General features: G+C 38.0%; 1 protein-coding gene across 1 annotated transcript in view; it reads left to right on the top strand.

The window, feature by feature from the left end:
- NKAIN2 (sodium/potassium transporting ATPase interacting 2) overlaps positions 1 to 22,377 on the top strand; it is a 569,846-nt gene that overhangs the window by 194,217 nt on the left and 353,252 nt on the right. The window lies entirely within an intron of this gene.

Here is a 22,377-nt window from a genome sequence, read left to right as displayed (position 1 = left end):
GTGCCAGGTCAATTTGACATTTAATATTTTGTTTCCTCTTTAGCAATTTTACTGCAAGGGGCAATTTAACCATTTAAAGAGAGGGACAGAACAGTTTCCATCTTGCACATTTTTTTTTCTTTAATAAGTGTTGTTTTATCATTACAGCAGTGATGTTTATTTACATACATGTGTGCTCATACAGAAAATTCATTCGTATAGCAAGGGTTTTATTTAGATTGATAATGGTCTGCTGAATAATTACATTTTTAAAATAATTTAAGTTAGAGGTATTGAGTTGTTGGATTTTTATTTCTAGAAATATGAGTTAAAAATCATGAAAAGTAGCTATACCTTTTTCTGTGTGCATGTATTGTGGTAGATTAATGCAGGATTATTGAATAGCTTTGTAAATTCAATAAGTATGCACATACCTAAGTTGTCAGCAACAATAATGATGTAGACTCATGAACAATCAATAACTACTGAAAGTTTTGATTTTTAGTTAAATAGTTTCTCTGGATCACTGCAAATCCTTCAGAGATGCCATTTTCAATGCATGGCCAGAAGTTGCAATAAATATTTCTTTGATGGACCACTGTGCTGAAGTGGAAATGTAAATGTCAGTAATTGATAATTTTCTGTAATTGTTAAATAATTACATTAGACTGTTCCTGAGATTTTATTTTTTAAGCGTTATATAAAAATAAAAGATACTTTTCAAAGAAAAAGCAGCATAGGCTAAACATTAGGTTAGAATTAATAGCAGTAGTCAGTGATAACCAAACCCTGCTCATTTTTAAGTCCATGAGTTTGCAGGACATTGTTACTTCATCTGGTATTACTGTTCAAAAATCATCTGTTCTCTCTGGTAAAGAGAAGCCATTACTGAGATCCCCCTCCCTTTCAAATGGAGATCTCAAAGGGCAACATAGTAAAGGCAAAGCTGAGCTGAGACATTTATTGTATTATGTCCTGATAAATAACTATTTTCATCTGTTAGATATAGAAGATAGCTGCTTTTTGAGCCTTTTTCATACCTCACCAAATAATTATTTGTCATGTGATATCCTCCTCAATTTGTGTGAAGACACACAGAAGACTTTAACATGGCCTTTTATTTATTTTTTTTCTAGAAGATTTTACATGGTTTCAAAAGCAATTAGAAAACATCATGGTAAAAAAAAAGGAAAAAAAATTAAAGGAATAAAAATACTAGCAGATACAAAACGCCTTAGTCCCTGAGCTGTACTCTTCTGGCAGCTGGGAGGGTGTACCAGCAGCAGTGTCACTACATGCTTCTCCTGTTCTTAGATTGTCCCCTCTGCACAACTACAGGCCACTGACCAAATAGGATACCAAGATAGACACACCTAGATCTAGAGATAGTATATATATAATTATGCCTTATTTAGTATGGACTTGAAGAAAATCTCAATAAAATTAATCTTTTCCTGAAATATCCATCATCTCCATTAGCTGCAACATCTTTATGGATTTTGCAAATATTGTTCAGCTGCTGTCCCCTTATTAGACTTCAATTAGGTTGTAGGAGATTATAGAAATCACAGTGTATCTTTTGCCCTGAACATAGCTAGAAATGTCTCTATTTCCATCTAGTTATGGACCTACATTTCCCCAATCATCTTCTAGAAAGACAAGGGTGTGACATATCCTGTTCTAGTGTTCAGAATTCTCCATCATCCAGACAAATGCTCCCTTTCCCAGATCAAATTCCCAGTCCTGCCTCCCCTTAGAACTTCTTACACAAGTCAAAATGTTTTATAACTGGTTAAAAACCTCTAAGTTCTTATGACTTGCATTGCAAAAAAACCACAAAACCAAAAAGAAAAAAAGTGGCATGTGGAGTTCCCTGGTTCAATAGTTCAGGTCTAGTTCACAAAGGCACCTCTGCTGTTTCCCATCAGAGACTAAAAAGGAAAATGGGCTCAGCTAAATCTCCATAAATGTAATGATTAAGTAATTTATATATGTAATCCATGAGTTGGAAATGCTGGCCCCAGTCCTGCAAATACAGATGTCTTTTCAGATGCCTGCCTTTGTTTGTTATGCTTCAGTGCTTGGATTTCTGTTGCAAAATATTTCTTCATCTTGGGACAGTGAAAAAATCTCAGTGCTCCTGTCTAATTTCCTACCCAGTATAAATGAAATATTTGGACCATCTTCTTTTAATTCTATCACTTGTAGTTATTGATACAGAGTTACAAATAGCAGACCCTGGGATTAAGCCATTTGTAGCCTCTCAGTCTTGCCCACCTATTCTAGGGGATTCAAGGGCTCCATTCCAAATCACTGCTCCTGGCAAAAAGATACTGGCAAATATTTTGCTTCTTTATGGATTTTTAAGGATAGCTCATCATCCATATTTGGTATTTTTCCAAAATTTTTCTGAGGTACAGAAAGGCCATGATACTGTTTCCTCCCACAGTAAGGACAGTCCTAGCATGGGAGTAATGGAGAGAACAAATTCAGTTTTGTGGTAGAGGATTCTTGCATGTCCTGGTTAGCATGTCTCAAGGAAAGGAAAGGGTGTTAATAAGATAGAAGATATAACAGTCAAGTCCTCTGCAGTTTTTCTGGGCCTACTGATAGTCATAAGTAGGATAAGCCATACCTTAAAAAAATTCCTCTGTTCTACCCAGGTTTATACACAGATTAGCCCCAGCTTTATGCCAAGCCCACAACCCCCAGAGAATACTAATATTTTACAGCCAGACATGCTTTCATTTCCTCTGGGCTGCTGAACCTTTTCCTTTAATTAGGGCTTTCTCAAAACAGCAAAGCACTTAAATATATGCTCTATTAGTATTTCTTTAAACCTTAGATTCTCAGATATGCCTCAGAATCCTATTGTACCAGGTAGTATATAAACACAGCATGAAAATATTGCCCTTGCTCGAAGAGGTTATAAGGCAAGAGACAGCAGATTTCTACAGACAGATGTGGAAGTACATTGAAGCAATGAGACAGTGCTGTTCATCTGAAGAGGCAGCATTACCAGCATACCAGAGACTTAATCACTGTCAGGCAGAGGAAAGTTTCAAGGAAGGATTTAAAGGAGGTTAAAGAGGTATCACTGTGGATGCTTACAGGGAACTCATATTAGACATTAGAGGCAACTTTGAAGACTCTGTATGTTTGAAAATACAATTAGTAGCAATGGAAGTGTCATAGTTTGATCAGGGACAAAAACTGGTCCTGTGACAAATGAAAAAATATATATATTTAGGAAAGGAATAGGAAAGGAAAGGAAAATACAGTGCTTTGAAAATTAGATGAAGACAAGTCAGTTAATGTTTATGCTTAATTTGGGCTGCATAAGTAGTGGTGGCATGGTCAAAGCAGTGGTCTAGGAAAATGGTCCTTGCAAAAATTAGTAGATGTTTGGAGGATGCGACTGGCTTTGTTAAAACAAGACTTTAGTGCTTTGCTGGATAGCTTTTTATTGTTGAGAACAGGGATCTCTGCTAAATCATGTGTGAGATGTAGGAAAAAATATGCATTCCATTTTTTGTTATATACTTTTGTACTTCACAGTTCAAATAATTCTTCTCATTTCTATCCTCTTTCTAATCAAACACCAATTATTCTCCTGTGTTACTTAAAAACTTGAAATTAATGAGGTTGTTTTTTCCATCTTCTTTGAACCCTGATATCACTGAAGCTGTAACAGAGGCATTCTTATCATTCAGCCATTCCTACAACCTCAGCATGAATACCTTCGTAGAGCTGTTTTTCACATACTTTATAGGAGAAATAGTTTTCTGGCATACCACTTTCCATTGACTCTGAATTAAACAATTTGTACTGAGTTTAGCAATCTGCTTTGACTAAAAAGATTTGAAAAAAGTGAAAACATCAAAACCAAAACATCAAAATCAAAACTTTTCAAGATCTTTAGAACAAAATATTCCAATTTCTCATCTCAAAATACTTTTTTGAAGTTGGTCTTTATTTCTCAAGTATTTAATAAAAATAAGATCTTAAAATTAAATGAAATATTTTATTGACCTGAAATGATTTTGCTGTGGATTTTTTTTTATCCTAACAATAATTTGGGCTAATTTGTTCATAAAATCATAAAAAGTGTTCATAGTCTCATGCTGACACCTTTTTTTTCTTTTTAAATTTTATTAGAAACTAGAGTTTTGATCTGTGAACCTTATAGCATGATGGTAGCTCAAATTTACAAAATGTGCAAAATTGCTATGTATATGGTCTAGATTTTCTGCTGTATCAAATATCTTTAGGTACTACAGGCAAGGAAGACATGTACAATAGTTCTCTAATTTTCAGGCTTCTTTAACTTAAGATTTATGTGCATATTGGATTTTGGGTGATCTAAAAGTAGTGTGAAGAGATAAAAGTCATTCGTACAGCAACTCTATATTTTCACTTTTTTGTCTGTCTATTGTAAGAACTCTTATGCTATCCCCATTACCAAAAATAAGAGTGCTTCACAGTCTTTAATTTTTAATTCACCCCCATAGGGCATATATATTAGCCAAAACTGTTACTGGGAAAAGTGTAAATTTATAACAGAACTACTTTTACCCACATTAAATGTATTTAAGAAAATCTGGCAACAATCCACAAATCTATTTTTATAGAACTAGTGGATTTTGTGAATGGTATGAAAAAATGGAGCAGTGTGGGCCTGGGTTCTACTTCTCGTATGTAGCCCATGCACTTCTAATAATTATGCAAAAAATGTTTCACTCACGATGCAAGACCCGCCTCACAGCTCTGCAACAAGAAAGTAAGCAATGCTCTTTTTTGTCATTAAAGCATCTATATTAACTCTGAATTATTCTCATGTGCAGAGCACTACATTGCTGCATAAACTTTCTGGAATAATGGCATCCTCTTTGTGCTATTTGTGAAGATGGTTCTGGGTCTTTTAAACGATGCACATGTGTAGAGCTGATTTAGTGGGAATAAGGAATGCAGTGTCTGATTCATTAGTTGCAATTAGTTATCATTATTCATTATTTATTTTGATTTATAATGGATAAAAAGAACCTACCCTGGGCCATTTTAGCATGAATGATAAATGGAGTCTCATAAAATGATTATACTGGCAACTACTGCTTGTCTCTTAAGTGGACAATAATTAATGTAAGATTGAGCAAATTCCGACCAATGCTTCCCTCATCGTAATCAACAGTCCTTTTTATGCAGTTCTAATTACAAAATCTGGGCCAATAAATAGGAGTTAAAAGCTAGGAGGAAGCCTCTAGAAAATTTTTATCAAATGATGAAGAATCAAATTAAGGCCTTGTGTAAAAGCAGGCACTTTTCTCATCAGAGTCAACAAAACTTATTCTTCAATGTCAGTAGTCAATATAGTCTGGAGTCTGTAGGGGAACAAAAAGCTGTCAGAGACAGGTTTGAGTGAAAAACACTTTTGTTCTTGCTCAGGGTATCTGTCAAAAGATCTAGAACCTCTTCTGCAAGCTGTAAATGACCTCTCATGATACTGATATAATACAGCTACACTTTGAATAATTAAAATTCATCACCACGAACATGAAAGGATGTCAGCTTCCTACATTGTTAAATACAATGATGCTGTATATCAATCAGTTCATTTGCTCCTAAAGCAGTCATATTGCAAAGCACCACACACACACACACACACACACACACACACGCTAGTATTTTTTCCCACACCTTACATCAGAGGCGTACAGGAAAGAGAAACTTTGTCCATAGTTCACATTCTTTCACTGGTTTTATTGCTGTTGAGCATTTAGGTGCTACAGTATTCCAATTTCTGTCTGCATAGTAATGCCATTAACTTTGCTGTCCTTTATAAAAGGAAATCCCAATGCTTAGAAAGGTGAAAGCCGTGCAAATGTAAAGAGAAACAAACATAATCAGGGTTGTGGTCACCAAGACAGCATATCTAAATCTCTCTCATTCAAAGGTAAAAAGTTTAATTCATTTGTCCAAATGCAAGTATTCTCTCTCTTAGGAGCAAGGAGAATTTCTTGAAGGTGGCTGCCTCCCTGTCCTATGGCTTTTTCCTCATGATATGCTTCCTGTGCTCTACTGTGCGGCAGGAGTTGTCCTTGGTAGACAGTCTCAAATGGAACTTCAATATTTTGGGGAAATCAGAGCTGTAGCTCTTCATGTCTGTGCCTTGAAGAAAAATGAAACTTAGTGACCAGTTACCTGTAACCTGTGAGACAGTCCTTAAATAAGATCTGTACTATGGAGTCAGTATAGTCCTAGGTAACAGTACTGTGGACATTTTGTTCACTGCATCCTTTGGTTCCTCCCTGAGTCTTTCCATTGCTTCAAGTAGTCTTTGAATTGGAATTGTATAGTGTAATTGTTTAGTATAATTCTTAACTCTTGAGAACGTCGTGAGTCCTTCTCTGGAAGTCATGCAACCAAAAATGGTGTCTTGTTAATCAGGATTATCTGTTAATGTATACATATTGCCTATATGACATGCCATTGAAAGGATTCTACTCAGCCACCTATGAAGGGGCTTAAACAAACTAGTGAATATATATATAATATGAGTTATTCTATCAGCTGCAGAGCTAATGAGAATGGTTTCCTATAGACTTTTGTCCTTTAATCTCCCAGATTTGTCTTCCATGGCAATAACATCTGTTCCTTCCTGTGGCTGTCTTTGAAACCCCTGCAGATAAAGCATTTTGTCATTAGTCTGGAACTAGATATGTGCAGATTGCCTGGCCCAGATATCTTCAGATGGGATGTGTAGCGGTTATATTCTGCCTACCTTTCTCTAAGGAAATTATATCTCTGGTGTAGTTGTCTCCACACAATTATCTGGAAACCTCCCTTCTTTCTAGTCTCCAACTTTATAAAACCTTTTAGGAACTTAAATTATCTGAGCCTTCTACCCCTTTGCTAAATCTACCTGAAATTGGACAGCTGTTTCAAAAGTTATTTGGGGGACAGCAGATAAAGACAACATGTTTGCATAGGCCTTCTGTCCTAAAACATCATTTTTAAAATTAAACTTATTTCTTAGAAGTCTAAATTTAGGTATATCTCCCAAATATCTTAAACATGTATGATAAAATGTGCTATTATTTATATCTATAACTGATAAAAAAAATAACCAGTATCCAATACATTCAAAAATATATGTAGGATCCATTGTATACTATTCAGTCTGCAGTCTTCAATATATTAATCCTATAAACAAATTTATGAAGCTCACTTTCCAAAGAAGAGTAGAACAGTCCTTGAAAAATTCTGTAAGCAGTGTCTTGCTCTGATGATTTTGTATCCATTTACTGACCAATATACAGGATTTTGGTTAACATATACAACACCAGATTTTGCACAGAGTTTCTGTAAAAGTGAGAGTATGTGTGATGACTTGTGTTCTAGAATCATTTTAGACTAGACAGTCAGGTCTCTGATTTTTTATAGCTTCTTGAAATGTTTTCACACATTCTGAATTCCAGGACCCCACTATGAAAAGACTGATGTTGCCGACTTGTTCTCAGTCACAGATTTTGCTGTATAGACTATACATTGGAAAGCTGCTGGATTCCTATTACACATACTTAAAAGCACAGACTGTAGAGGAGATAAAGACTAATGCACACTAATGCACATGAGAATAATTGGCTTTATTTAATACTAGATACAATTTTTTTCCTTCAGAATTAAGAGTTAAATTAGGCATAGACAACATAACAGATTACTCCCCTCTGCGCCCTGACACTTCATCACTTAATGGATAGATAGGTGGAACTTCAGAAATAAATTATTACCATTAAAAAAAAAATCAAGTGTGAGAACTTGATTACCACTGCAAGACTTATTCTAATATTAAGTCTGTAGCGTGTGCTGCATATAAATGCCTGGTTTGTGTGGTAAAGGGTAAGATGGATGGCCCCGCTACCATGTGCTTACTAATTAACTGGCACTGAAGATAGCCTTGTTATGACAGGATAGTAATCTCAACTAAACCTAGGAAGCAAATGATTTTGCTGCTTAGATGAAAAGATTAATATAAAAGCAGTCTGGCAATGGATGCCACTGGGAACAAAATGAAAACAGTTCACAGAAGACTATTAGATGTCAAAGACTCTTTTTCATTCTGTATCAAAAGTTTGGGAACTATAGCATTACTAGACTTATAGTCTCTTACTAGTAGCCCTAAACAGAATGGAAAATGACAAAGTGAAGCAAAAGGAAAGAGACGAAGCAGACAGTGTCGCCAAGGTCCATTAGTTTTATTCTATATAATCAATTTTATGCTATTCTTCCAACATCTTATTTAATGCTTTCAACACTTGCAAGAACTTTTGCTTCTACCCTCTTTCAAAATGTGTATATTTATATGCGATAGTGAAAATAAGTTAGAGAATTGTTAGATGAGTGTTTTATGATCAGTTGTGATAATTCTGCTTATTTGACCATCCTTAGCTGAAAGTCAGACAAATGTAATGTAGTTCTCCCAGCCATCTCATTTTCCTTACTAAGCTAGCAACACGTTTTTGTGTGAACAGCTGTTTTTAATAAATAATTGAAGCTGCTGATCTTGTGCTTTTAAGAAGTGTAGCACTAAGATAACTTACATCGAAAGTGTACTGTGAAGCAAGCTTTAGATTTTAAGAACAAGCCAACTATTATAATAACTTTTAATAGGAATCATAGCAGTTAAAGGAAATTAGCTATCTATTCTTGATGGCAGTAATTGGGAGTGCAGCAGTTCTTTGTATTGTGACCCTCAGTGTATATAAACATATTTCCCACTGTTACTATCCCAGCTGGCTGATAAGGCTAGGTAATTGAAAAGGAAATAATACAATACATTTCGAGTTGTGGGAAATAAATAATTATTCTCAGTTTCGAACATCACATAGCGTTAGAAAGGATAATATTTTAACCCTGTGAGGATCAGATTGTAATGATCATTCCTAGAATGACTGTTGTTTTTCATGTAAGGAGTATGGATCTCTCAGCAAAGAAATATGGTTATTTTTCCCTGAGGAACTGAAACAATGCCATGTCTCAAAGATCATCCAATTATCAGCAGGATATTGCCTGGGCCACCTTGAGCTAACTGCTCATCACAGGGAGGTTACACCATATGAAGCTCTGCTCGTGTCCGCAAAGATCTCCACTCATGACAGGGATGTACTGCCAGGCAATCCTTTCTAGGCTAGTGGGTTTTATTCAGTGGAATTGGTGCACAGCACAGTTTTCACTGAACACTTAAAGAGAGCCTTTAATAAATTTATAATATTGGGAACTTAATAGAGAAAGAATAAATGTCCTTAGGCCCAAGACGCTAGCTATTTTTATTTGTGAAGTAATGCAAGAAAAATTTTTGGCAGTAGAAAAGTTGCTCACTAACCCTGCCTATATTATAAATGAGAGGCGTATAGTCTTCCTGTGAACTCTCCCTTTCCTGACACCATTAAATACAACAGTCTCTTCTCATTTCAAATTGGGTTCAATTCTTGTTGCATCAGTATTTATTGCTGAATTATTTCTCAGTTTCACCCTGCCCCGCTTTGTTTGTACAGCTGGTACAAGAGGTTGGTAAACCTGTTTGGCTGATCAGTCCCAGCTACCAGGTCTGCATATGCGTCCTTCCCACATCTTGACTCCCACCAAGGTAGAGTCAATATGAATATCAGCCACCCATTTCCACAGAAAGAAAACCTGGGTTCGTCAGCCGCAAGGGAAGAATGATGAAGTCTGTGCAGATCCCCAGTCTGTGTAAATAGGGGACCACGACCAGAGACAGAACTGCAGCATATAGCTGCTGCTTAGTCTGTATAAGGTCTTGGAGAACCTTGGTTTGGCCCTATTATTGTTATTATTCATTACCTTTAAAATATTTGTTCTCTTCAAAACAAATATGTGATTGCAATTTGAATTACTTTGTTCACATTTTACCTGGATATATATTGCTTAATGTTTTGCCTCATTCTGAAAGACTTCATGAAGAACTCTTTAAAAATTAAAAAAATACTATTTTTGAACTGCATATTTATATCTATCTATCTATCTACCTATGTCTCCATAAAAGAACATTTAGGGAATCCTGTTTCCCTGGATTCCAGGATGGAATAAATTTTACAGACAAATGTTTTCCAGATATTTGACATATTGTAGTATCTATTCCAATTTATAATACAGTGTCCTAGTTTACACAGTGGACACCCTTTATATAAGCTTCTTGATACATCTACTACCAAATTCTGGTAACTGGGAGGTGAACTGCATGATTCTCATATCTCACATCTGGAGTACTGTGTCCAGTTCTGGGCTCCCCCGTACAAGAGGGATGTGGCACTACTGGAGCAAGTCCAGCGAAGGGCTACACAGATGATTAGGAGACTGGAACATCTCTCTTATGAGGAAAGACTGAGAGAGCTGGGCCTGTTTAGCCTGGAGAAGAGAAGGCTGAGAGGAGATCTTATCAATGTGTACAAGTATCTGAAGGGAGGGTGTCAAGAGGATGGGGCCAGACTTTTCAGTGGTGCCGAGCGACAGGACGTGAGGCAACAGGCACAAACTGAAACCCAGACAGTTCCATCTGAACATGAGGAAAAACTTCTTCACTGTGAGGGTGACAGAGCACTGGAACAGGTTGCCCAGAGAGGTTGTGGACTCTCCTTCTCTGGAGATATTCAAAACCCGCCTGGATGCGATCCTGTGCAACGTGCTCTAGGTGACCCTGCTTGAGCAGGGGAGTTGGACTAGATGATCTCCAGAGGTTCCTTCCAACCTCAACCATTCTGTGATTCTGTGATTTTGAATTATTCAGATGCAAATTCAATGCCTGAGTTGAACTCTAAAACCTGAATTCTAAAAAGACACATTCTGAGCCTAAATCTAAAAAGGTAATAGCTGTAGCAATTAGTAGTAATCAGTGATCAAAAATCTCCAGCCATATTTACAATGTAAGCATGATCATTCTATTATAATCTCTGACCAAAATTTCTAATTGTTAATTATTATGTGATTTCTAGATAGCTAAAGTGTAAAATGGCAAGCATAAAAGCACTGCAGATGCAGGTGCAGGTTACACATGTCCTATAAATATTAATGTATAACTCCTGAGGAGCAACCAAGAGAACAAGGGAGAAAAATAGCCATGTAAGACCCCTATCAATTGAATGAAGAAAGTCTTCCACCCCTGAAGACATCCAGTTCATGTAATTCAGGTAACTGGGGGAGGTAAGCTACTCCCTTTGAAGTAGGTGTCTATGTCACCAATACAAATACAGAGAACCAGTAATCAGTGCTAGGTGCCACATCTACTGAAGTTTTATTTTGCATAACCTTCTACTAAGGATGAGTTCCTAATCAGGTGTTGTTTGTGTCTGGAGGTGGGAAACCTCACCCAGGATGAATGGTTCCCTGGGCTCTCAGCCCTATTCATTTTGAGAAAGGTTGAACTCACTAGCTCACATCCTAGCCCCCATTCAGGGTGAAAGCATGCTCCTCCCTGCACATTGTCCTTAGACCACAGTGAGTTAGAAGTGCAAAAGTCATGACAGATAGCTCCTCAGAGAGGGGGGCTGAGCCTCCCTGATGTCTGGGGCACTTTGAATGGGCACAAATGGTGTTCCAGGTCAGTCCCATGAATGGGAACATATTGCACTTTGGACTGCTTTGGACAAAGAAATAGCATGGCAGTGGTGTCTAGGAACCAACTGAGTGCCGAACACCCAGCTAGAATTAAGTTTCCTCACGCTCCTTCTGCTCTTCTGGCCCCTGGTTTCTGCACGCCTAGCCACCCACGGTCTAGCTGAAAGAGGGAAGGTGGGAAACACATTCACCCTGAGTCAGAAAGTGGACTATATTGACATGGACGTAGATGAATCTGAGGTACTTAAACAGCAATTTGTGTAGGCGAGTCTAGTCTGTTAAACCTTTTTTAGAGTTAAAAACACTGTACAGTGGTAATAATCTGTTAAATCTGTGTTAAGTCGCAAACCTAGACGGAATGATTCAAAGAATCTCAATTTACTTTCTACTGAACAGGTGTTTGCATCTCAAACATGCTTGTATCTCAAACACTGTGATTAAAATTGTCACTGTGCTTCCCATCGCTGCAGAGAAGTTTAGAGTTTAATCATCATGGAACGATAACTTCTCTCCCACACCTGGAAATACATCTACCTAAACAGGATTGCAGCAAGTAGCTGCTACTCATGCTCTCTCTATTCTTTGTTAATAATAAAGGACTCTTGAGTCCTTACCAGATGGTTTAATACTTTGCTTGATTGCTAAATTAATATTTACCTGATATTTAGTCTGCTGTTCTATCTTCACCAAAGATTGTCTAATTTTGTTTAAGGTCCTATATTAGGACTAGAATAAATATATTAGAAGGTTAAGATTAGATTAGTATAAACTAGGATTAGTAAAAGGACTGACTCATAGAAAATAATTAGGAATTTATAGTAACTGTCTGATATGATAAGCAGTTTTAGTTGTAGGACTCTTTCTGATGGAAAAAATAATGTTGATATTAAGGAAACTGCAAAAGACAGCAATGGTTAATAATATTTTAAAGCAGGGAAATATTTTACATAATTTAATAATTATTTGTATGTATCAAACAGCTTTTGTCTGCATAACAAAACAACATCCTCATAAGTATTACATAGACTTTCATGTCTGTTCCTCCATATTAATGCATTCCAGATAATCAATGCACAAGTTTCTGTTTCTTGTGGTGTATATACAGTGGCAAGGATAGTATATTAGGGAATCAAATATATGACTCAATCTGTAATACCAGTGACGTGAGAAGAAAACAAAGGTCCAGGTTTTTAAGGGTGTTTAGATACCTAAATCTCTTTCCTTTCAGTTTGTTCCAAAGCTTAAACCTGCCTGGTTTCTTTGAGATCAGTAAAGTTACACCTGGTTATACTGGCAGTAAATTTCCATCATCTTGCTGAAAAAGTCCAGCAAATAGCAGTTTTGGCACAGGCCTCCATCTTTATTATTGCAATCATTCCGAACCACTGTTTCCAGAAATCTGGAAGTCACAATCTCTCAGAGTATGTTTGATGATTGCAACTGAAAAGACAATTTGGGGGAATTGACAAGTTTGTGAATATATTTGAGTATTGTAGCTGAAGTTTCAAGCCTGTTGAGTGAGACTGGTTGCACATCCATTTGTTGCATTAGCTAGTGATCTGAATTTCTGTGCAATTATCTTGATAAGAAATGCATATGAACAGCCTTCCATTTAAATTATTTTTGTTGTTGTTGTTGATGTTTGAGAATTGTACTGAACTCCTTTCCTCTAAGCCTGTATGAGATCTCCCGAAGATCAAAATGTAAAGAGTGAAAAGTAAAGAGTAACCCCATGTGATACATAGGTCAAATTGCTTAATATGCTGCTGTAAGTGAGCAGAGGTTATTGCAGAGAAAAGGACTGTAGATGAACCATACAGAACAGCACGGAATAGAGTAGAGGCATCTGAAAAATTGAATGCTGTACTCAAAAAAAACAGCATGAGAAAAAGCCATTGTCTTGAATTCTTTTTCATAGGTTAGTCAGATAGTTACAGTAAATATTTTTCATATTTGTCAATCTAAAATGCTGTAGAGTTTATTTTTAGACTATTCATAGTTTATTTAGAAATAAGACCTATAATTTCCAGCAGCTGTCATTCTCAGTATAAGGGGTGCTCGTGCCCAAGTGGCGTTCTTATTAACAAAAGCTCTGCTAATTTGCATATCAGTATAAATGTACTATAAATCTCCTTTTGCTGTAGTCTAGATAACATTTTTAAAGGACTATTGCTCATCTTGAGGTGGGAAAAAAAGAAAATTCTTAAAGAAAAGAAAGATCTCTTGGGACCTTGTAACCATGGTAACTAGAAGACACACTTGCTGTAATTTGTTGTAATTTAAAAAATCTAATACTGATTTACTTTTTCCTTCACAAAATATAATGGAATCTCTAATAAAGAATGCACACTAAAAAAGTGTTGTGCTTCTACCTAGTGGTTCAAATTCACTAAAACTGTATTTTGGGAAAATAATATGGTTTATCTGTAATATTTAAATAAGTTTTGTTTTTAGTTGTAAGTCAAAAGATTTTATCAGGATGATGATAACTGTGGTGTTAAGTGAGAGAGTATAGCTCTTGGTTCCCTCCTAGTGAGTACTAGGAAATATTTATGTAGGGCACTTTTAAAAAAGCTCTAATGAAAATTCTGGTTGTACATGCTTGCATGTTCTCCTTTCCCCATTGCATGATAACACTGTATTACTCCCAGATCCTTCCATGTTGTTGTCATATTTCCACTTTGGGAAGTTGTGTTGGAACAGTGCCTAAAACCTGCATCCAATACAGCTAAAAAGGGTGAAAACTAAAAGCTAGCAATTAAAGGGACCCTACCTCTGCAAGCACTGTTCGGGGAGCTGGATGGGAGGTGGTGACTCCTGAAAACCAAGACTCTTCTGGAAACAAGAAAAGAAAGGAAACAGAAATGCTAAGTCAACTCTTCTCAGACTGGAAGAAAGAGTTGCTTTCTCTAATTACACTTTAGAATGGGAGAACTTTGAAGTCAAGGATTAGCAACCTTCCTACTTTGGGATTTAAATAAAATAGCTAATTAGCTCCTATGAGAGTAAAGGAGTCCCATGAAGCTGAGCTTTAGACTTTGTGTTATGACCTCCGAGGATTATGAAGGGTTTGTTTTGGAAGTAAAGGACCATTCTGCGGAAAACTGTAACTCAAGGGAATCCTTGCACAACCTGATTGGAACATGTTGCATCTTTGTGCAGAGGTTGACCAACTGCAGATTTTTGAGAATTAAGGCCCAGATACTGGAGGGGGGAGGTATGGGGGGAAACTTCTGTCAAATGCCTTGTCTTTGAGTGCTTGCTGAACAAAACATATAGTCTCCATATACTTTTCGAAATGGTAATTACCTTGTGAAAGTAAAGAGATTTGTACATTTTGCTCTTACTTCCAAGACAAGAATGATATTTACTGTTCATTCATGAAGAAGAGACAAATTACAAAGTCTCTTCCTATCCTATCCTATCCCTTTCTCTGACATTCTTTGCAAGCCCTCTATCTATTACTACAGTTGTGAAATACTAGCCCTTTTCAGTATCTCAGGTTCACAGGTGGGTTTAGACAGCATATAGCCCTTCCCCCCAATCCCCCCATTTTAGTGTTTGCAAATTTAGTGGCAAAAGCTTTTGAATACTCTGAGGAAAAAAGAGGGTGATCTTCATATCACTATTTCTCACATCCACGTCAGTAATTGATGGCAGTTTGAGAAGCCACCATTAACTTAGAATATCACAACTGAAATGGATATATTTCAATATCAATCAAAATTTCAATATAGAAATAGATTAAATAGTTTCTATGTTGAAGCCTATCCATTTGCAGAATCACCCAAAAGGCAAACTCTCTTTTTATAGAATTTATATGCTTTGAAGTATCTTTCCTTCTATCAAGAGTGAATATGTGATATAAATTCAGGAAGATCAGCTTCTGTAAAATGCTTCTAGATTTTATGAAAGAATCATAATGGAAGAAAACAAAATGATGCAATTAGTGCAAATCAATCAGCCTGCAGCTAGAGGACCTAAGAATATCTTCTACCCATGTTTCTATTCTTCAAAATTTAGCACTTTCTCAAACACAATTTCATTTGGGATTTCCTTACAAATGAAATCTGAAGTGGAGTTCAGTCTCGTATATGACATTTTATCAATATGTTTTTTTGAAAATCACTAAGTCTGTCAGAGAAAAATGTCAACAGGATTTCTCCTGCAGGTACATTTCTGCTATTCTGCTAAGTTCTACCTCTTGTTCTAGTTCTTCTTGGATCTCCTTTTTTATTATGTTCTTTCTAGGGAAAAGGCTTTCTTCTTTGGGAATTATAATCTTGAGACAGCCCAAAATACTGAACTGGTTTAAAAATAACACTCCTTTAATAAAGAGAGACCTGAGTCAAAGGGTAGTATATCATTATGTAATTAAAAAGTATATAAAATATTCATATACACAAGAGAAAAGTTCAGATTTTATTACTGAATCCCTGATTTTTGATGAGGTAAAATTAATTTTGCATGAATGCAGAATTTACATGGAACTTAACTTAAAAAGGAAAAAATATCTTCATTGTACTTTTTGCAAAAATACTTGGAGTTCCTGGCTATTTTTTCAATCCGTCTTAGACTATTTTTATGCTATTCTTATTTCCACTTTGGATGCGTGATTAAATTAAAATAAATTGGTCTCCCTTGCTCTATTGGGATAATCACAGAATCACAGAATGGTTGAGGTTGGAAGGGACTTCTGGAGATCATCTAGTTCAACGCCCCTGCTCAAGCAGGGTCACCTAGAGCACGTTGCACAGGATTGCATCCAGGCGGGTTTTGAATATCTCCAGAGAAGGAGAGTCCACAACCTCTCTGGGCAACCTGTTCCAGTGCTCTGTCACCCTCACAGTGAAGAAGTTTTTCCTCATGTTCAGATGGAACTGTCTGTGTTTCAGTTTGTGCCTGTTGCCTCACGTCCTGTCGCTCGGCACCACTGAAAAGAGTCTGGTCCCATCCTCTCGACACCCTCCCTTCAGATACTTGTACACATTGATAAGATCTCCTCTCAGCCTTCTCTTCTCCAGGCTAAACAGGCCCAGCTCTCTCAGTCTTTCCTCATAAGAGAGATGCTCCAGTCCCCTAATCATCTGTGTAGCCCTTCGCTGGACTTGCTCCAGTAGTGCCACATCCCTCTTGTACTGGGGAGCCCAGAACTGGACGCAGTACTCTAGATGGGGCCTCCCCAGGGCTGAGTAGAGGGGGAGAATCACCTCCCTCCACCTGCTGGCAACACTCTTCCTGATGCACCCCAGGATACCATTGGCCTTCTTGGCCACAAGGGCACATTGCTGCCTCATGCTTAACTTGGTGTCCACCAGCACTCCCAGGTCCTTCTTGGCAGAGCTGCTTTCCAGCAGGTCAACCCCCAACCTGTACTGGTGCCTGGGGTTATTCTTCCCCAGGTGCAGGACCCTGCACTTCCCTTTGTTGAACTTCATGAGGTTCCTCTCTGCCCACCTCTCCAGCCTGTCCAGGTCCCTCTGAATGGCAGCACAGCCCTCTGGTGCATCAGCCACTCCTCCCAGTTTTGTATCTTTGGCAAACTTGATGAGGGTTCACTCTGTCCCTTCATCCAGGTCACTGATGAAGAAGTTGAACAAGACTGGACCCAGGACTGACCCCTGGGGGACACTGCTAGCTACAGGCCTCCAACTAGACTCTGTGCCACTGAGCACAACTCTCTGAGCTCTGCCATTCAGCCAGTTCTCAATCCACCTCACTGTCCACTCATCTAGCCCACACTTCCTGAGCTTCCCTATGAGGATGTTATGGGAGACAGTGTCAAAAGCCTTGCTGAAGTCAAGGTAGACAACATCCACTGCTCTCCCCTCATCTACCCAGCCAGTCGTTCCATCATAGAAGGCTATCAGATTGGTTAGGCATGATTTCCCCTTGGTGAAGCCATGCTGACTACTCCTGATCACCTTCTTGTCCTCCACATGCTTGGAGATGGCCTCCAAGATGAGCTGCTCCATCACTTTTCCAGGGATGGAGGTGAGGCTGACTGGCCTGTAGTTCCCTGGGTCCTCCTTCTTGCCCTTTTTGAAGGCTGGAGTGACACTGGCTTTCTTCCAGTCCTCAGGCACCTCTCCTGTTCTCCATGACCTTTCAAAGATGATGGAGAGTGGCTTACCAATAATGTCCGCCAGCTCCCTCAGCACTCGTGGGTGCATCCCATCGGGGCCCATGGATTTGTGGGTGTCAAGTTTGCTTAAATGATCTCTAACCCACTCCTCCTCCACCAAGGGAAAGTCTTCCTTTCTCCAGACTTTCTCTCTTGCCTCCACGGTCTGGGGTTCCTGAGGGCTGGCCTGAGCAGTAAAGACTGAAGCAAAGAAGGCATTCAGTAACTCTGCCTTCTCTGCATCCTTTGTCACCAGGGCACCCACCCCATTCAGCAAAGGGCCCACATTTTCCCTAGTCTTCCTCTTGCTACCGATGTCTTTGAAGAAGCCCTTCAAATAAATAAATGAATAAATAAATAGATAAAGCCTCTCTGTCTCATATGACCTTTCTCCAGAAGAAAGCTCTTGCATTATTGTGTTTTGACAGAGGGTCTGACTTCATACAAACATTTCTTTTTAAACAACCATAACCAGAAGCTCCAGGAACTACTGAAAGTATAGATTTGTGTAGAACTAGAGAGGAAAATATATTTTCTGAAAAGAGTATTCAAAGCATTTGTTTTCTCTATAGCTCTTAGCTGGAATATGCCTTGATCCTGACAGCCTTGGCCCTGGAATGAAATGAATGTGGATAGTCTTCTATAGTAGGTTTTACCATACTCAGTTTCATGAATGATAAGCAGTTAAAAGTTGTCTAAACCAATTACCACTTATTCTCCAAGCCCGGGAGTTAACATCCTGTTTGGGAAACAAGTAGTATCTCCGCAAGGTGCTACCTTTGCTCCTATGGGTTCAGTACCACCCAGCACTCTCCTTCCTTCCTGGGGAAGGAGATATGATATCAGTGAGGTAAATCTTGGAGACCAGTTCAGGTCAGATGAATGTGGAGAGGAAAGGAGGGATGGGAGGAAAGTACTCTTTTTTTTCCAGTTGTGGACAAGGTGTATGGGAAAGCAAAGGCCAGAAAGAGTGGGAGAATATGAACTCAGCAAGAAGAGGACTGGAGTCAGGAGCTAGAAGTAGAGATTAGAATGGCAGCAGAAGGGGGCATCAAGGATAAGGTAACTGAACAGTCATCAGCAGCATGAATGACTGGATGGGGCAGAAGTTCAGCAAGTCTGAAGATGGCACTAAATTGGAGAGAATAGTTGAACTGATGGAGGACAGGGCTGCCGTACAGAGGGATTTAAAAAAAATTAGAGAAGTGGGCTGACATATGTCTTGAAAGACAATATCTTGTATCTGGGATGGAATAACCCAGGCAGCAGTACAGTCTGTGGACTGACTGGGTAAGGGCAGCTCTGCAGAAAAGAAGCTGGAGGTCCTGGTGGACACCAAACTGAACATGTATCAGCAGTGCAGCTTTGTGACAATGGTGGTCAACTGCATATTAGTATCCCCATATAATAATGGGCTATATTAACAAGACTGTAGCCAGCAGGTCAAGGAAAGTGATTATTCTTCTCAGCCAAGGACTAGTGAGGTCAAATGTAGAGTACTGAGTTCAGTTTTGGGATTCCCAGTACAATGGAGAGATTGAAAACATTAGAGAATTCAGAGGAGAACAACTGAGATCATTAGGGGGCTTCAGGACATGACCTATAGGAGAGACTGAAGCAGCTGGATTTGTTTAGCCTAAAGAAGAGAAGAAAATGGTAGGGAATATAACTTCTTTCTTCTGCTACCTAATGTGGGTTAGAGAAGACAGGAACAGTCTTTTCTCAGCAGTGCACTGCAAAAGAATGGTTGAAAGTTGCAGTAACAGAAATTCCAATGAGACATGAGAAAAAACAAGTCGTACCGAGAGTGGTTCGACAGGAACAGGTTGCTCAAAGAGGCTGTGGACTCTTCATCCTTGGAGATTTTCAGAACTTGGCTGGACTCTGTGCAATCTGATCTAACTTTGAAACTAGCCCTGGTTTGAGCATGGATTTGAACTAGATGACCTTCAGAGGCTCCTTCCAACTTAATTGTTCCTATGTTTCTACGTTTCTGTCACTATCTAAAAAGGATTTTTTTTTTAAGTTTATCAGTTGTGATTTCAAGCCACAATTCTATACGTATGAGAATTCCACAGCTGAATCAAGTCAGAGGTGCAGACTTTAATATGTGTGCCTTTGCATTTCTGACTTACTAGCAAGAAGTAATTGAAACACCTGCTTCAGAAAAAGTGAAACACCTGGGCTTTTCTATTACAGTATATTTTAGTACGCTTGCCTTGAAGTATTGAGCTACTATAGGCAAATTATACCTCACTCAGGGCATAATGACTGTATATAGGCAATAAATGTTTTGCTGGCCTGGCGTTTGGGTATAGCTGACAATCTTGTATTCTGACACTACTGCACAGATGGCACTACATTTCAGGAAGTTATATCATGGGCATCTGAAATTTTTGACCTGGTAGAAATTTTCTTTAAAAGAGGTTAACTTCTTGTGTCTCTACTTTTTTACAATACATTAAAATATGATCTTTCTAGGGATGAACTTTTGCCAACTAAGTAAAGTACAGGAGGGCAGTTGATTCCCATTTGTGTCTTGAAAAGATTTTTATCCAATATACCACAATAGGTTGTAGTAAGATACACCCATCACTGGCCCTGCCAGCTAGTCAAGCTGACATCAGTCAGTCAGTGCACACTGTGGTGCAATCTGCTGTAAAGTTGTGAATACAGTGAAAGTGAACTATTGCAAAAATAAATAAATAAATAAATAATAAATAATTGCTAAACTGTTATTCACTTAGAACTGTACAAATACTACTGACTGATTCACATCCCTTTTATGTACCACTGTGTACTCTGTACTAAGCCATTACCCTATTTTGGGGGAGGTCGCTAGTGGTTAAGAGTATATTATTCTTCAGGGAAATGAATATGGTTCTCCCAGGGAAAATAGGTTTTTATATTACTGGAGGTTAGTTTCTAGAGCACTGCTGTATAATAAGAACTTAATGCTATGTTTTGTTTCTGGGGAAATACTACTGCTCCAAGCTCCTTTCCTGCCCTGACTTGGCTGAAAAGTTTTCCCTCATCTTTAGCCAGTCTGTTTTCCTAAAGTGCTAGCATTTGAATGGGAGTTATCAAGGTTTAAAAACCTTCTATTGTTCCTGGTCTAGAAGATGCATTACATGGCCGTTTACTATATGCTCTGAGACATTTAATGATGCAGCATCTCCATACCCTCAATTAGAATTCTATTTGTGTATAGGGAGATTCCCTGAATTGTCATATCCTCAAATCGCATCTCCTCCGTTACATAAATGAAGTGTAAAAATGGCTTACAGTTCCTTCAAGATGCACTGCTGTATAGTGAGCTGCTCATAAAATTACTGAATAGAATGAATGGATTAAGAACATTCATGCTGTTACTTTCAGTGGATTAAATCTCTGTGCTTTTTATTTCAAGTTAATCAGCACTTTGTACTGCAAGCCGAAAAACCAAAATCCTTGTTCACTGGGTCTCAATAGCAGGAATCATGATTATGCCAAAGAACTTTCATTGCCATTAATAAACAGCTGAACTTTTAGAAATGCCAAATTGCACTTCCTAAACAAGTACTATTTTTGTTCTTTTTAAAGTGAACATAAAGTTTTATTAAATGGTGTATTCAAAAGTTTAGAATTGAAAAAGTTTCGCAAATAAATCTAAGCTGTTACTCATTCTGTCTAAACTGTAGCATGCACTCTCTGTAATACACCTTAATATACTCCCACATACAATATTAATTTTTGCTGAAGGTGGCTGGGTGATATAGTGTTTTTTGTTTTCAAATTGCATGTCTTAATAAAGAAAGATTTTGCTTTGGCTTACTGAAGGCACAAAATGTCGTACTACTCTGTGTTTAACCCCGCAATACTTAAGCCCACAAGGAATATTTTTCAGAAAGATAGAAGATATACAAATCTTGAACTATAATAAAAGCCCTTGTGTAACATTAACTCTGACCTGCTGTATCAAGTGCCTGTTGTAGCTATTATTAATGGTGAATGGCATGTATTATCTTAAATATATTGTAACTTTTCCATTGTAATGCATACTTACAAACTGTAAAGAGTGTTTTGAAAACTAGGAACTTACTAATTCTTCCTAGCAGAAGGAGATATAACATTGACTGTGCCCTTTTTATGAAAGGGTAATACACTTCAATTATTTCCTCTAATAAAAGCTTGCAAATGTGCCACATCAGTATGAAAACTTGAAGAATGATGAATAGATGATTCTGAACAGGTACATGTGTCTAATACCAGTCATATCAACATTTACCAGATCTTTTCAGTGTTGCTTATTTCATCAGACTAATGGCTGAGTATTAGCTTTTAAGGATTTTAAGGCAAGGCATGTGATGGAAACTACAGTGGTCCAGAAATACTGTGGGAGCTGGCATCATTCCTACTTTACCCACATGCCATATCCCTCTGTTCATCCCTCTCTTCTAGCGGGAAATGTTTCCTTTGTCAAACGCCTTGAGACTGCATCCCTGCCCTTTCCTTGAGCCACCTTTGCCATGACTTTTCTACTGTCAGTCTGTATCTTAAGCCACAAAACTAAAGGCTCTGTCCACATCATGCACAAGTAATTGACCTTTTTTTCAAATGACCGTGGGTAAAGGTCTGGGGACTGTGACACTCACCCATCCCAAAAC

Source organism: Apteryx mantelli, chromosome 3, assembly GCF_036417845.1.
Source record: "Apteryx mantelli isolate bAptMan1 chromosome 3, bAptMan1.hap1, whole genome shotgun sequence".
NCBI classification, from domain to species: Eukaryota; Metazoa; Chordata; class Aves; order Apterygiformes; family Apterygidae; genus Apteryx; species Apteryx mantelli.
Note: the sequence above shows the minus strand (reverse complement) of the source record. Positions and strands in the feature narration are given on the sequence as shown.